General features: G+C 37.4%; 1 protein-coding gene and 1 pseudogene across 7 annotated transcripts in view; both read right to left on the bottom strand.

Moving 5' to 3' along the window:
* Positions 1-17,246, bottom strand: part of SPIDR (scaffold protein involved in DNA repair) — a 757,458-nt gene that overhangs the window by 176,787 nt on the left and 563,425 nt on the right. The window lies entirely within an intron of this gene.
* Positions 302-4,305, bottom strand: LOC143686210 (large ribosomal subunit protein uL15m pseudogene; annotated as a pseudogene).

The raw sequence follows: 17,246 nt of genomic DNA, 5'->3' as shown, positions 1-17,246 counted from the left end.
GAGCTCTGGATATACTGTTGAGTTAGAAAAACAGACGCAGTCCTATATGAACCATCTGATTGCAAGATGGTAGCAGACTATACTATAAATAGATCATCTTACAAAGAAAAAGTGCTGAAAAGATCCAACAAAATTAAGATGAAATGATTACATGGAGGTAATTTATTTTCTTTTTTGTATTATTATTTGTTTTTTTTACAATGAAGATGCTTTTTTTTTTTGGGCATGGGCAGGCACTGGGATTCGAACCCAGGTCTCTGGCATGGCAGACGAGAATTCTGTCACTGAGCCACCATCGCACCACCCATGAACATGCATTTTTAAATAAGAACAAATACTCTTCTTTAATAATAAACTGCATCATTAACTTGGATAAATTAACAATCATTTCCTAGGAGAAACTCAAATATGCCCAAACTGACCAAATTAGCTAAGATTTAACATATTCCTCATCTCTTCTCTGTCTCAGCATCACCATAATTTATATATATATTTCTAATTTAGATTCATGCTACGACAACACACACTCTCTCTCTACATAGTTTGGTTTGATTATTGTCTTTCAGATACTTTGCTTAATTAAAATATTTGCCACTGGGGCAACAGTTTCACTATGCTATGACTGGGCTTTCTATGGTTATGGTTTCTGGAAGAAGAATTACAGTTTTCTGTTCAACAATGTTTTTCGAAGACCGGAAGTAGAAATCTTTATAATGAGAACCAAATGTTTATATCAACAAGTGAAGTACATGGTGTAGTCCTGAAAGAAAATTTGATACTTTAGTAATCAGTTATGATTAGTCTCTACCTTTAAGGTTCATTCCAATTGGAGCTATAATAAATCTAAATGCATCCCCACACTTGGGAGCACTGCTCTTCCCGTTGAGATTCCCTCAATCTTTTCTTAAAGTCTTAAATTTTACATAACAACTCCAGAACAGAAATTCTCAAACTTCAGCATGAATCAGAATCACAGGCTTGCTAAAACACAGACTGCTGAGCACCACCAGCAAAGTTTCTGATTCAGTAGGTGTGCTGGTTTCAAACTGTTGTGTACCCCAGAAAAGCCACGTTCTTTAATCCTGGTTCAATATTGCTGATGGGATCTTTTTTGTTTCCAAGGAGATGAGACCCACCCAAATGTCGGTGGTAACTTTTGATTAGATGGCTCCCATGGAGATAGATGTGTCTCCACCCATTCAAAGTGGGGTTGCTTATTGGAGCTCTTTAAGAGGAAACCATTTTAGAAAAAGCTTGAGTGCTGATAGAGCCCACACAGCCAGAGACGTTTGGAGATGTATACAGAAAACACCCCTGGGGAATCCTTATGAAATGATAAGCCAGGAGAGAAAGCTAGCAAATGTCACCTGTGCCTTTCCAGTTGACAGAGGTGTTCTGGACCCATCAGCCTTTCTTGAATCAAGGTGTCTTTGGATGCCCTTGAATATCTTAATGGCCATAGAACTGTAAACTTGCAACTCAATAAATTCCCTTTTTAAAAGCTGTTCCATTTCTGGTATATTGAATTCCAAGAGTTTTAGCAAACTAAAACAGGTGCTGTGTAGGGCCTCCAAATTTGCATTTTGTACAAGTTCCAAGGTGATGTTGATGCTGCTGATTGTGGGAACACACTATGAGGATAGTACTGTAGAACAGCACACAAGACTGCACCTTCCTAACTTTATTCAAGTACCCAGAATGCATCTCAAACATATCCTTTTCACCTGAGCAAATATCTGCTTGGCTATTAGGACTTGGCATAAATGACATCTCTTTTACAAAGCCTTCCTAGGTTGGACCAATCCTTATAAGAATGATCACTTCCTCTTTTTGATTCCATTACATCTGTATCAATCTCAATGATATCAATATGATTATAACTTTTTTCCCATTCTTACAGTATTTTTATTTTGATTTCAGATAAAAATGAAAATAGATATAATTACACTGAAAAGTAACAACAACATCTGACGATTTACCCATTAGGAAGATATAACGAGAAATACCTATATTTTAGGCCCTTTCCCAGTGTTCTTTAACAACTCTGCTCTTGGAAGGGAATTCGTGAGCTGGAGTACTTGAGGAAATTCTCATCTATGGTTTTTAAGATTTTCTTACCAGGCATTTCACTACCTACCCTGGAGTAGGATAAAAAAAAAATCTGCCTTGGGTCCTTGTGAATGCTTAGCATACTGAAGAGCTCATCTTTGGAGATATCAGGTAAGATATAACCATACTTCTTGGCGAGCTCAAGTCTTGCTTCAGGAAATTTGGTGGATCTTCAAGATAGCCATGGTTCTTTGCACTGGCATAACAGGGCATCAGGGATTCAGGTGGAAACATACATTTTGAATGGGTTGTCCATGCAAAATGAATGGAACAAGTTTCCACAGAATTTCCAGACTCCTTGGGTCATAGAATGCTGTCATAACAATGCCACCATATATATACATTTTTGTTCTGCATGGGGAGACACTGGGAATCAAAACCAGGTCTCTGGCATGTCGGATGAGAACTCTGCCACTGAGCCACTGTGGCCCACCCAACCACCATATTTTTTCAATTGCAACAATGGCTAGTTCTGAGGCCAACTGTACTTCAATATTAACGTTAGCCTTAAAGGTGTCAGCTCCCTCATCTATAAGCTGGACACTGTAATCCCTTTAAAGTGCCTGGATGGTCATACCTCTGCCATTGACAAGCTAAGTTAAGTCAACAGGTTGTGTAGAATCAACTCAACCCAAATCAATAAGGTACTGCAGTCTATTGAGACTTAATGGCTGATACTGGTGTTTGAAGCTACGTCCTTCATTTAAACTCACATTTTGGGTTTCAGATGTAAAATAGAGTCTGGCCTCCCTTAAAGCCCAGCCCCTCTGCCTTTCTTCTTTATGGCCTCTGCCACATTTCCTACCTCTTCTTTGACCCCTTGGTCTTCTCTCCATTTTCCCAGAGCCTGGGTTTGACTTTAAGTTGGCAAGGCTGACCTGCTGCAAGGCTGGAACAGGCCCAGCGCTCCAGCCCTAGTGCCCTGAACAGGGCCTGCCATGACATTCAAGTTCTAACATTTTAATACATTAATTTGTTGACTTGAACCTCCTAACTAAAAAGAAAGATTACATTCCATGCAGGAGCAGAAGAGATTAAAACTATACCATAAGACTCTGGGCCAGAAGCTTAATTGCTGCAGAGAAAATTACAATTTGGAGAACATTTTTCTTCACTTGACTGACTGAAAAAGCCTCCTAAGCATGTAATCTTAGTGATTATGTCAACAAGTAATTCCTCTTTTAGGAACATCCACACCCATTACCATTTTTTTTACCCCAGGTATAAACCAGCTATCTAGAGAAGCATACAGAATAGAGGATAGTATGCAGAATGTAAAGTATAAAGACAAGGATTCAAGAGTAAGTTTTGTTAATTACAGCCCAAATTATCTCTATTGTACCACCTAAACTATCTGAATCCATTTTGGTTGATGTAAAAATGGGTATAACATATTTATCTTGGTGTATTTTAAGGCAATAATGGATGTGAAAGCATTTGATACATTAAACTGCTTTCTATAATTGATGTTTAGTATTCTTCAAAGAGCTTGGGTTTATAAACATTAGTTTATTCTGGAAAAATTTTCAAAATAGTAAGTATCTGTTCTAAAATAAACCATTTAAACATGCCATTTTAAAACAACTTAGTAAAGTTTCAAAAGAAAACATTGAAGCTGTTTCTCTGAACCATGGATATTGAGAAATATTTGCAGTACCATTGTTAATCAGAAATACATGAATTTCTAAATACAAAGGTAACAAAGCCACTTCAATTCATACCACACAGCTTAGTCATGAGGACTACCTTTAAAGAAGACAGAAAAACTTAGAAACAAAAAAATGACAAGACACCACCAAAGACACAAGGGGTCAGAAAGTGTGATTCAATTTTCACTTAGGCTAATTTTTATAAGAGCTCAGGGAAGAATAAAACGCCTTAGGATAGACTAAGAATCACACCAGCAAATTCAATTAGGAGGTTCTGTTCTTTGCTTTCTAGTATTTTTTAAAAATTCTAGTTGACATGAAAATACTTGATTAAAATCACTTTATCAAGAAATATCATAGTAACTATTCATAAGAGTAATTTAATAAGATGAAAACAAATTCAGATCACTAAAAATCAACAAAGGCATAGATAAAAAGGTCTAATAAAAACTAATCTATCCTAGTAATGGCCATGATGATACAGGTCATCTCAATAAAAGCTGACATTGTTCATGCGTGACAAGTGATTTAGCGGTTTAATGTTTTCATTTCATAAGGTTGCAGAAGGAAAAATAAAAACAAAGCACAAAATATGAAGAAGAGTATTTTAACAATCTACTGAAAATAGGAGAGGGAAAAAAACAAATCAGATGGATTGAAAAATGTTTTCCTAAAATTCACACAATGTCTCAAAATGAAATTTCAGTTGAAAACTTACGAAGAAATTCAGAACAAAAGGATTCACAATGAATAGGCAATAAAAGCAACTTGGAAAGATGATGACCAGAAAAGAGCTGAAGTTGACACTACTGAAATAAATCAGTTTTATTTCAGTAAAACAGGAGGCCAAGAAACATTGTCCTCTCAAGTCACAAAGCCAAGGTTTAATTATTACCACACAAAAGCAAATACTCAGCTTAGCCTAACTTCAAACAGAATAAACCTCAGCTAGATATGTGTGCATGACTAGGTAAAGGACAATGCTTGATATCATAAAAGGAAGAAGAATTTTCTTAGATAAATAGAAGGCAGCAAAATTTCTCTTGAATGGCACAGCTTACTTTCACAAACAAGGACAACAACAAAAACCTAGCAACCAGAGCACAGCAAAACGTGTCGACACGCCCTACACAGCAAAACGTGTAGGGAGTGTCGTGCTAAAATCAAATCATACCCCATGGTGAGCTTCAATGCCAAAAACCAGACTTCACCACACATCAGAGACACTACAATAAATAGAAACATGTATACCTTTTGCGACCCTTAGAAAGTAAGACTGTGCCCCTGAAAAGAAAAATATTCTGAGACTCTACAACTATATGAAGGCTATAGCAGTCCTGGAGAGGACTAATCATGGGCAGGGGAAGAAACCTCTGGGGCTTTGCTCCTCCTCTGACAAATCCTGTTAACTTTCTTCCAGGCCAGTGAGGGTAAGCATGGCTCACTGGCCTCAGATGCTGTGCTGTCCTCCATAAATGTGGCTTCAGAGGCTGCTGTGGAGATGCAAAGATGTACTGCTGAGCAGCCGCCCACCCTCAAGACAGACCTGGCAACATGCTCTGGCAGTCTCATGTTATCACAAATGTTTCCTAAATATGCCTATTTGGGTGGCCACAGGTAAGTAAAATAATGAATTTAGGTATCAGTGTACCATCATACTTTCAATTCTTCATCTTGAAGTTTAGCAATACCAAACTGAAATATATAAATTTAACTACAATGTTCCATCTATCCACACTTACAAATCTGCCCCAGGTTCTAGATGTATTCAGAACTGTGCCAATCAGTATAAATACCAGATGGACTTTGACTTTGTTCTCAAAAGCTCAAAGTACAAAAGGAGAGACCTTATAAAGTTAACACATTTGTGATAGTTTGAATTATGTACACCCCAATTTAGACATGTTATTAACCTAATCTGTGTCTCTGGGTATGAATTAATTGTAAATAGGTCCTCCTGAAGATGTTAATTTTAGCTAAGGTATGTCCCAAAGGAATGAGGATTGGCCTTAATCTGTATTACTTGAGTCCTTTATATGCAGAAAACATTCAAACATAGTTAGCGAGAAAGCCATAGGGAGGAGTTAGAAGCAGGAAGGGAAAGGAGAGAATGTCATCATGTGATGGGAAAGACAAGGAACCCAAGACTTGTTGGCCAGCCAGAACACTAACAACCCAGAAGGAAGTGAGCCTTCTAGCCTGTGAGACCATGAGCCAATACACTTCTATTGTTAAACCAATGCTTGTAAGGTATTTGTTACAGCAGCCTAGCAAAACTAAGACAATGCTCCATAAATTGCTCTTTAAAATTTAGAAAGCTTTCTAAAAATAGAACCTTAAATTCTATTTTACACTTTAAGAATATCTGCTTTAAACTACTACCAAACAGTAAATGTGAATGGTTTTCTACTTATAAAACCAAAATACTGTTTAGTAGAAAGGCATACACATAATAAGAATTTGTTTTCATTAATGAAGTAATTTTCTTCTGTCCATAGAATATCTCGTTTAATACTCTTCTATTCCCAGGCAGTAGATGGAGGGGGCCGAAGGGCACAGTGACTGAAAAGCAGAATGGCAAACTGTGATGTATACATACGATGGAATATTGTGCAACTGCAAAAAAGAAATGAAGTTGTGAGGCATACAGTGAAGTGAATGAACCTTGGGGGCATTGTGTTGTGCAAAATAAGCCAGAAACAAACAAACAAAAAATATGGTATGGTATCTTTTGGAAAATACTTACAAGAAAACTGGAGCCTAGATTATAAGCTCTTATAGTAGTCACACATAGTCCTGAATTGTAAGTGTATTTCTAAATTCTGAGATGCTGTGCTATATGTATATAAGCTGGTATTTCCTTGGAACATTGGGTACCTCTGTGACACCTAATACCCAAAGCTGGAGTTCTGCAGCTGGGAAAGTCAGCATTGCTACATACAACTATTAAAGTTACCAAAAAAGAGATCGGGCTTCAATTAGAGATAAAAGCAAAGCCAATCTGGTTAGGACTAAGGTAAATCAGAATACAGGGCAAAGGACGATAGCGTATGTATTCTAGAGCTTCATCTATTGCATGAGACAAAAGACAGAGAGGTTTATTGTGTTGAGAACCTGATTTACTGTAACACACAATTTAAGTGAACCTGCCTGGATAGCTCATTTAAACAACCTAACCACATGAAACCCAGATGGAAATGAGGCTTTGTAATTCTGTATGGTCTAATGTAATACCCAAATACATTCCATACTATGCTAGGCTGATAGTTTAAAAATATTGGTGGACTCAGGAGGACCTCTTTTGTTGTTCAGATATGGCCACTCTCTCTTTAAGCCCAACTCCACAAGTGAAACCTTGCCCTCCCCACTCTGTGGTTACATGACATCCAGGGATGAAAGTCTCACTGGTGGCTTGGGAGATGATTCCCAGGGGTAAGCCTGGCCCTGGCACTGTGGGGTCAACAATGCCATCCTGACAAAAAAAGGGAAAAGAAGTGTAACAAATTATCAGTGCCTGAGAGAGTTCAAATAGAGTCAAGAGGCTATACTGGAGGTCACTCTTACTCCAGCTTCAGTTGGACATTACTTATCTATTATAACTTGCCAAATCCCAACCAAAACCATTCCTGCCAATCCTAAAGAATACCTAGGGCAATATATAAGATTCTACAAAGGTTCCATGTACCAGAGTAACTTTCCAAAATCTACAACCTCCAGATGGGTCTCTGGACCAGAAAAATCCTGAGATGCAGAGGGGACAGCCTTTCCAGAACATCAACCAGTTCCATCCCCCATCCCATATTACTGACAGCCCCTTCCAACATGAAAAAGTTAGAATGGAAATAGTCCAAATACCCTTAAAGAGTGGGAGAAAGATCAAAAGTGACAGTGGAGTTATACAGAAAAGGTCAGGTTTAACAAATGAGTATGAGTGCTGAATCATTATACTGATATTTCTTTTAGCCTCCAGTACCTTAGAGCAGCTAGAAATAAAAACCTAAAATGATGGAATTGTAACCTCTACCAAACTCTAAAATCTGTTTTACAACTAATTGTTGTGATGTACTATGAAATTTATTGCTTATATATATATATGTTATTTAAACAGAACGAGAAGTAAAACAGAGAAGGTAGGATTTAACAAATGAGTATGACTGCTAAATCATTATTTTGATATTTCTGTTGGTCTCCAGTGTCTTGGAGCAGCTAGAAGAAAAAATGGAAAATCATGGAACTGTAACCCATACCAAACTCTAATATTTGTTCTATAACTACTTATTAAAGTGTATTTGGAAATATATTGCTTTTTTGTATATATGTTATATTTCACAATAAAAAAATAAAAACACACACACACACACACACACACACAAATTCTTCTAATTCTGAAGTCTATTAGTGGGCTCTCTCCAGGATAGGCATCAGTCAAATTCCAGTCCCCATCATGGACACAAGGTCAAAACATGCCGGAGACATCTGAATGCAAGTTTTATTCATATCTCATTTCAGCCTTTATGATATTTCTCATTTTCAAAGCAGATCTTAGAAAACAATATAGTAATCAATTATACAAGTATTTGTACATTCTTTTGCAAGTTTATTACTAATAAATCTACCACCTAAATTCTTAGCTCCCTAACATTTATAGTTACTGTATGTAACCATATTATGTAAATTCCTGGGAGGAAAGTAATATATATATATATATATATTATATATATAATATATAATATAATATATATTATATATTATAATATATATATATATTATTATATATATATAGGATTATCTCCTTTATGAGATGAAGAATGGTGAGAGTTCAATGGCAAATCAAAGAAAAAGCCAGGGCTGGAACCCTGAACTTGAAAGCTGTATAGTTTTGAGTCTTAAATTTAGTCATTAAGTCATTTTAAGTTAATTTTTATATGTGGTATGAGCTAAGGGTTCAACTTTATTCTTTTGCATGTGGATATCAAATTGTCCCAGTGACACTGGTTGAATAGACTATTCAGTCCCCATTGGATTGTCTTAGAAGCTTTCTTGAGCACAGATATGTGGGTTTATTTCTAGACTCTCAATTCTATTCCACTGGTCTATATATCCATACTTACATCAGCACCACACTGTTTTGATTATTGTAATCTTTGTAATAAGTTTTCAAATCAGGATGTATGAGTCCACCAACTGTTCTTTTTCAAGATGGCTTCAGCTATTCTGGATCTTCTGCATTTCCATATACATATATTTGGATTAGCTTGTCAATTTCCAGAAAGAAGGTAGCTGGGATTTTGGTAGGGATTTCTTTAAACTTATAAATCAATTTGGAAAGTGTTGCCATCTTACAAAACTAAGTCTCATAATTTCATGGCAGGGATATCATTCCATTTATTTAGATCTTCTTTAATTTCTTTTAACAATATTTTCTAGTTTTCAGAGTAAAGTTTTGCACTTTTTTTGTTAAAGTTATTCCAGAGTACTTTATTATTTTTGATGGTACTGTAAATGAAATTTTCTTAGTTTTGTGTTTGGACTGTTCACTGCTAGCATAGAGAAATACAACAGATTTTTCTGTGTTGATCTGGTATCCTGAAACCTTGCTGAACTTGTTTAGTGGCACTAATATTTTTTTAGTGGATTCCTTAGGATTTTCTACATACAAGATCTTGTCATATGCAAATAGAGATAGCTGTACTTCTTTCTTTACAATCTGGTTGCCTTTCATTTCTTTTTCTTGGTGAATTGCCCTGGCTAGAACCCTCATTACAATGTTGGGTAAAGTAGTGAGAGTAGAAATACTTGTCTTGTTCCTGATTTTAGTGGGGAACATTTTTAGTCTTTCACCATTAAATGTAATGTTAGTTGTGGGTTTTTCATAGATGCCCCCTTCTATTCTAGCATGCTGAGTGTTTTTATCATGAAAAGACATTTGATTTTGTAAAATGCTTTTCCTGCATCTACTGCAATGATCATATGAATCATTACTCTTATTTATAATCCCTTTATTCAGAAATATACATATTTCCTAGTAGACATTGATTAGATAAGAGAGAGGCAAATTGAAGAAGAGATCACTTTCAGCTGAAGGGGCCAGAGGAAGATTAGAACCAGAATTTTATAACAGTTTGAATACTGTTATTTGTAGTACTAGTATCTGCCACAGTAATATCAATAGCCAATATTTACTGAGTCCGTGCTTTGTGCCAAGTATGCCTCTAAACACTTTTCATCCTCATAACAACTATGTGAGGCAGTTTGCTAGCTGCCAGAATGCAATATACCAGAAACGGAATGGCTTTTAAAAAGGGGAATTTAATCAGTTGCTAGTTTATAGTTCTAAGGCCAAGAAAATGTCCCAGTTAAAGCATGTCCATAGAAATGTCTAATCTAAGGCATCCAGGGAAAGATACCTTGATTCAAGAAAAGGCCAATGAAGTTTGATTCAAGAAGGCCAATGAAGTTCAGGGTTTCTCTCTAAAGTGAGAAGGCATATGGCGAACACAGTCAGGGCTTCTCTCTCAGCTGGAAGGGCACATGGCGAACACGGAGTCATCTGCTAGCTTTCTCTCCTGGCTTCGGTTTCATGAAGCTCCCTGGGAGGCGTTTTCCTTCTTCATCTCCAAAGGTCATTGGCTGGTGGACTCTGCTTCTTGTGGCTATGTCGTTCTGCTCTGCTCTCTCTGAATCTTCCATTCTCCAAAAATGTTTTCTCTTTTATAGGACTCCAATAAACCAACAAGACCTACCCAGATGGGTGGAGACATGTCATCACCTAATACAGCTTAACAACCACTCTTGACTAAATCACATCATCCAGGGAGATGATCTGATTACAGTTTCAAACATACAGTACTGAATAGGGATTATCCTACCTTTATGAAATGGGATTTTGATTAAAACATGGCTTTTAAACCAGCACAGAGCCCCACTTTGCAGATGAGGAAACAGAGGCAGAGTAATTAAATTAGATGGATGTCAAACAGGGGACCCAAGCCATAGACAAGATAGTTCAGCATCATATTCATGCTCTTAACCATTATTCTTTCCATAGAGATACTTTAATAGAGCTAGAAAATGCCTTATGAGTCAAGTATGGGTAATTCATTTTATAAATAAGACAGAAGTCTAAGGAAGTTAATGAATTGTCCACAGGACACATGTCTACTGATGGCAAGCAATGAATGTAACTTTGCCTTCTAATTTCTAGATCAGCTGTCCTTTCTACCATGTATATTGCTTTCCTGAGCATCTGGATCTTTGGAATTGGAGTGAAAAGATTTTTCCAAGTGGAGGGGCCTTTGCAAGCAATGGCACAAAGTCCAGAAGTCACATTCTTTAGAAAATGCCTATCTACCCAAACCAACGTAAACCTACTTTCTCCAAGAAGCTAGCCTGTGTGCATCATGTGCAACCAGAAATAATACAGCTGGTCTTTCTCTATAATCTGCATGGCACATACAGCTGTATACTACGATTCTGTATGTTCTTGCATGTTTAAAATCTTCTACAAGGAGGAGAAATTGTGTTTTCTATTTATTCACCTGCTCCACATCCCTTAACCAAATGACTTGTAGAAAATTGTGCCTGAACAAACATTTGATAAGTGAGTGATAAATGAAACCATTCTGCCCAGAATCACAAAATTAATTTTACTTGAAACATCACTGACTTCTACCTTGTCTCATTGTCACTAAGATGCCCTGAGGGCTCTCAATACAAAGGAGAAAGTTAGTATTTGAGGTATTTGAGGAAATATGATTTCCATCACTGGTCTGTATGGTCTTCAGGGATGTAACTGTATTGCTTGTACCTAATGTGTCTTGGACATGCTCAGTGATGACTCCCTAACTGAATGAAAGTTATTTTAAAATATAAAAGTTATAATAGATATAAAGATAATAGTTATACATATAGTAGTATTTATATGTTATATATAATAGTTATATTTGTGTTTGTGAAAGTAGGAATGGAGGAAGGGAAGGAGAGAGAAAAAGGGAGAGGGAGAAGAGAAAAGGAAAAAGAGATAGAACTTCCTATATGCCAGGTATTATGTAGGCCCTACATCATTTTAATCATCTACAACTGCCCTGTTCGGTAGGAAATATCACTAAATTAACGTAAACCCTATGTAGTGTACTTTTATTAGTAACATCATATTTCATTGAATCCAGAGAGCATTACTTGAAAGGTGCAGCCCAATTTCAGAGATGGTAAAATGTGAAAAAGAAAATGTATTTTAGAATTAAATACAGAATTACTGCTCCTGGATCTACATTTCTCATTCAGTCCTCTCTCCTAAGGGCTAGGAATGCTAACTAGTATTTATAGCACCTCTTCCTCATGTGCACATCACATTTGACATATTTAAAACTGAGCTTATTACCTTTCCTAAAAATGCTCTCCCTCCTTTCGATGTGAATTAAACTGTGTACCCAGTTTAGAGATGGTCATGGTCTTGGTACGCATTCTGGTGGGTGTGGACCCCTTGCAAATAAGATCCATTCAAGGGGTTACTTCAATTAGGATGTGACCCAACTGAATCAGGTTGGGTTTTAATCCAGATGACTGGACCCTTTTTTAAAGCAGAGTAAAAGTCAACTGGAGAGAGAGAATTTATGGGAAATAGTCAGAAGCAGGAAGTCAACCGAATCCTGAAGAGAAAGAAGAAGATGCTGCCATGAGCATAGCCATGTGACAGAAAAGCCAAGCATCAAGGATCACAGTTAGTCAGTCCTAACTGTGGCTAAGACTGTGGCCTTCTGGGAGAAAGCATGGCCTTGCTGACACCTCAATTTTGGACTTGTCCTTGCTTCAGAACTGTAAATCCATTGCATGGTATTTGTTCTAACAACTAGGAAACTAAAACACCACCAATGTGTTCTCTTGGGATATGGTACCACCAAATACTTGTTCTCACTGGTAGACACATAAACTAACCCTCTTATCTTCCTTTTTTGTTTTTTCTCAGATTATACATTACAATACAAAATGTTTAAGTTCTGATCAATTATTCCTTTGACAAATGTTTTCTGATACAAGACTAGGTCCAGGGCTTTTGGGGATACAATAAAGTGTCATTAGATCAAAAGGGAGATGACAACCTAGGTAAGAAGTGATGGAAAAGCAAGGCCAGTGATGGGAAAATGGAAAGAGAGAAATAGCTTTCTGATATACTGTAGAGGAAGAGTGGACAGAACCCAGGGACATTTTCACATAGGGGTAAGGGAGTCAGAACAACAATATTAATTTATTAAAGATTTATAACTAATAAATTAGGTGGAAGGCAATGAGATGAACTAAGGTAAGGAACTCAAAAGCAAGAGTGATGAAAGTTAGGGTTTATACATACATAAAGAGAGAACAGAAGAGAGGCAGGGAAAAAGGTTTTCCTGATTATAAAAGTATATATGGCCATTAGAGACAATTAGGAAAAAAACAGACAAGTAAAAAGGAAGAAAAAAAATAACTAGGTAGATAGCCCTCATGAACACTTAGGTATAATTCTGGTATAATACATAAATGCCTATTACATTAGACTTTCTGAATTTTGTCCCTGAGTAAACTTGCTTATTTCATCTGAACTTCTTTATTTAGTTGTCTCTGGAAAGCTTTTAAGGCAGCTGTGAATCCAGGGGTCTGTTAGATGAAAGGAGATGGCTGTAGAAGGTAGATGAGAGAAGAGCTGGTTTGTTTGCCTGGCACTTAGAGGCACCAAGAATGGAATTTGTACGTGGCTAATTTGAGGGACTTCTAGAAAAGATGGTAGGTAAGCTGCAAGAGTCTGTACAATCAAGGAAAGGAGAACTCTTTCCTTGATACCATGGATACTATGTGTGAAAAGGAAGGGACAGCCAAGGTTGTAAAAATATCACAAGAGGTAAAATGGATAGCAATCACTATCAGAAGTTGGGCAAATGCCACGTTTCTGATGACATTTGCATTTCATAGTCTTAGAGAAAGAATTAATACCAGGAAAAATTATGAAATGTTGTTTAGTTAGCTGACAAGAATGACCACATTTGATAAGACCATTCAAAATTTCCAAGGTATGGTCTGTCAACATCAAATATGAATTAGTATCTATGTTATCTTCCCCAAAGAAATAAGTATTTCCCTTTAAACAGATAACACTATATTAACTGTTATTCTTATCAGTAGGTGATCTTTCACGGGTTACTTAAAAGTAAAATCAGACTTCCGGGCCAAGATGGAGGCTTAGCAATGTCTGCGTTTTAGTATGTCTTCCAGAACAACCACTAAATAACCAGAAACAGTACAGAACAGCTACTGGGGCCACGTCAGTGACCAGACACACAGCGTACCCCAGTCTGGACCAGCCAGACCGGCTGTGAGCCCCCCAGAACCGTGAGTCCCCAAGCCATGGTGGCTGGCGCCCCTCTCCCACAGGCTGCTTCCCAGAGGGGAAAGGAAAGAGACTTTACCAGCAGCAGGGGCTGAGCCCAAACAAACACCAATTGTGGAATTAATTAACAAATTCTGACTACTAAAAATAGGCCCCCAGCTCAGGTGAACCTGGTCAAAGTGGAGGTCGCTCATTTTTGCTCCGGTGCCAAGGGGGGCAAGACTGACGGAAAAAGAAAAAAAAAAAAAAAAAAGAAAGGAAACAGAAGTTTTTGTGGCTGTGTTTCTACAAAGGCTTGACTGCCTTTGGATACAGTGGCAGGACTTCTCAGGCTGCAACTGTCCCAGGCACAGGCAGAAACAAGGTTATTTGAGAGCTTGTCTGGTGCCTGTGCCTTCCCCAGGGGAGGGGTGAAGCCCAACTCAGCTGGAATCCCTCCATCAAGGAATTCAGACACCAGGGCTTGGTAATTTGAAGCCATTAAAACCAGCCTACAACCTCTCCTCTGTCTCCACCATGCCCCCAGCAGGGAGAGTCTGCCAAAGTTAGAGGTACTGCATCATCTTATGCTGGTGGGATCTGCAGGCAGACAAGCACCACATACTGGGCAGGATAAGAAAAACAGAGTCCAGAGACTTCACAGGAAAGTCTTTCAACCTGCTGGGTCTCACCCTCAGGGAAAACTGATACAGGTGACTCTTTCCTCCTGATAGGAGGCCAGTTTGATCAGGGAAAATCTGGCTGGGGTCTATAATACCTAAGGAGATCCTCCTAAGGGTCGGGGGGAAAAGGCACCATACAAGCAGGGCAAGAAACAAGAAAACAAGAACTGAAAAATTCTCCTCTGTTAAACAAAACCTAAGCTAGAGGTCCAGATAAAGCTGAACTGAATGTCAAAGAACAGATAGGCAACAAATTCATCCAGGAAGAAACCCTAGGTAAAAGAAGTGAAAGCAATCTCCAGAATAAATTAATTAAGGTAATTAAATGCCTAGATGCCAGCAAAAAATAACAAATCACACTAGGAAAATTGAACCTATGGCCCAGTCAGAGGAAGAAACCAACAATTCAAATGAGCTACAGGAGCTGAAACAGTTAATTCAGAATATACGAACAGATATGGAAAACCTCATCAAAATCAAATCAATGAATTGAGGGAGGATATAAAGATGGCAAGGAATGAAAAAAAAGAAAAAATCAAAAGTCTGAAAAAAACAAATCACAGAACTTATGGGAATGAAAGGCGTGGTAGAAGAGATGAAAAAAACAATGGAATCCTACAATGGTGAATTTCGAGAGACAGAACATAGGATTAGTGAACTGGAGGATGGAACATCTGAAATCCGACAAGAAAAAGAAAATATAGGGAAAAAAAAGGAAAAATATGAGCAGGGACTCAGGGAATTGAAGGACAATATGAAGCGCACAAATATACATGTTGTGGGTGTCCCAGAAGGAGAAGAGAAGGGAAAAGTAGGAGAAAAACTAATGGAGGAATTTATCACTGAAAATTTCCCAACTCTTATGAAAGACTTAAAATTACAGATCCAAGAAGTGCAGTGTACCCCTAAGAGAATAGATCCAAATAGACGTACTCCAAGACATTTACTAATCAGAATGTCAGAGGTCAAAGAGAAAGAGAAAATCTTGAATGCAGCGAGAGAAAAGCAATCCATCACATACAAGGGAACCCAATAAGACTATGCACAGATTTCTCAGCAGAAACCATACAGGCTAGAAGACAATGGGATGATATATTTAAATTATTAAAAGAGAAAAACTGCCAACCAAGAATTCTATATCCAGCAAAATTGTCCTTCAAAATGAGGGAGAAATTAAAACATTTTCAGACAAAAAAATCATTGAGAGAATTTGTGACCAAGAGACCAGCTCTGAAAAGATAGAAGAGAGAGGTGTGGAGAAGAGTGTAGAAAGGAAGACTATGAGTAAAGGTAAAAAGAAGGAAAATTAGATAAGACATAAAATCCAAAAGGAAAAATGGTAGAAGAAATTACTACCCGTGCAGTTATAACACTAAATGTTAATGGATTAAACTTCCCAATCAAAAGACATAGACTGCCAGAATGGATTAAAAAAATATGCTGTCTCTACTCAAAGGACATGAGGGCAAGAACACAAATGGACATTTGCACACCAATGTTTATAGCAGCATTATTTCAATTACCAAGAGATGGAAACAGCCAAAATGTTCATCAGCAGATGGGTCGCTAAAGAAACTGTGGCACATACATACGATGAAATATTATGCAGCTGTAAGACAGAATAAAGTTATGAAGTATGTAACAACATGGATGGACCTTAAGGACATTATGTTGAGTGAGATTAGCCAAAAACAAAAGGACAAATACTGTATGGTCTCACTGATATGAACTGACATTAGTGAACAAACTTGGAATATTTCATTGGTAACAGAGACCATCAGGAGATAGAAATAGGGTAAGATATTGGGTAATTGAAGCTGAAGGGATACAGATTGTGCAACAGCACTGAATATAAAAACTCAGAAATGGACAGCACAATACTATCTAACTGTAAAACAATTACGTTAAAACACTGAATGAAGCTGAATGTGAGAATGATAGAGGGAGGAGGGCTGGGGGCATAAATGAAATCACAAAGAAAGACGATAAAGATTGAGATGGTACAATCTAGGAATGCCTAGAGTGTATAATGATAGTGACTAAATGTACAAATTTAAAAAATGTTTTTGCATGAGGAAGAACAAAAGAATGTCATTACTGCAGTGTGCTGAAAATAGATGGTACTTAATATTTTAAAATTTCACCTTATGTGTGAGACTAAAGCAGAAAATGTTTATTTGGTACAAAATTTATATTTTGACTAGTGCGTCTCCTAATATAACTTATGTAGATAGTTGGTTGAACAACATAAGTACATGGAACCTTGGGTAGGACATGAGAATATGTTGGTTTGTCCAGAGTGATGCTCCGATGAATCTCAGAGTGATTTGATCAGTGAATGGAAAAGTATTTGCAAAGTCCCCTTCGGGGAATGGTGAGAATGGGGGAAAATTCAACCTCTCCCAGTTGAATTCTTGATATTCTCACAAGCAGTGTGGACAACTCAAGCTATAGGCTGAGCCCCCA

Source organism: Tamandua tetradactyla, chromosome 6, assembly GCF_023851605.1.
Source record: "Tamandua tetradactyla isolate mTamTet1 chromosome 6, mTamTet1.pri, whole genome shotgun sequence".
Classification (NCBI taxonomy): domain Eukaryota; kingdom Metazoa; phylum Chordata; class Mammalia; order Pilosa; family Myrmecophagidae; genus Tamandua; species Tamandua tetradactyla.
Note: the sequence above shows the minus strand (reverse complement) of the source record. Positions and strands in the feature narration are given on the sequence as shown.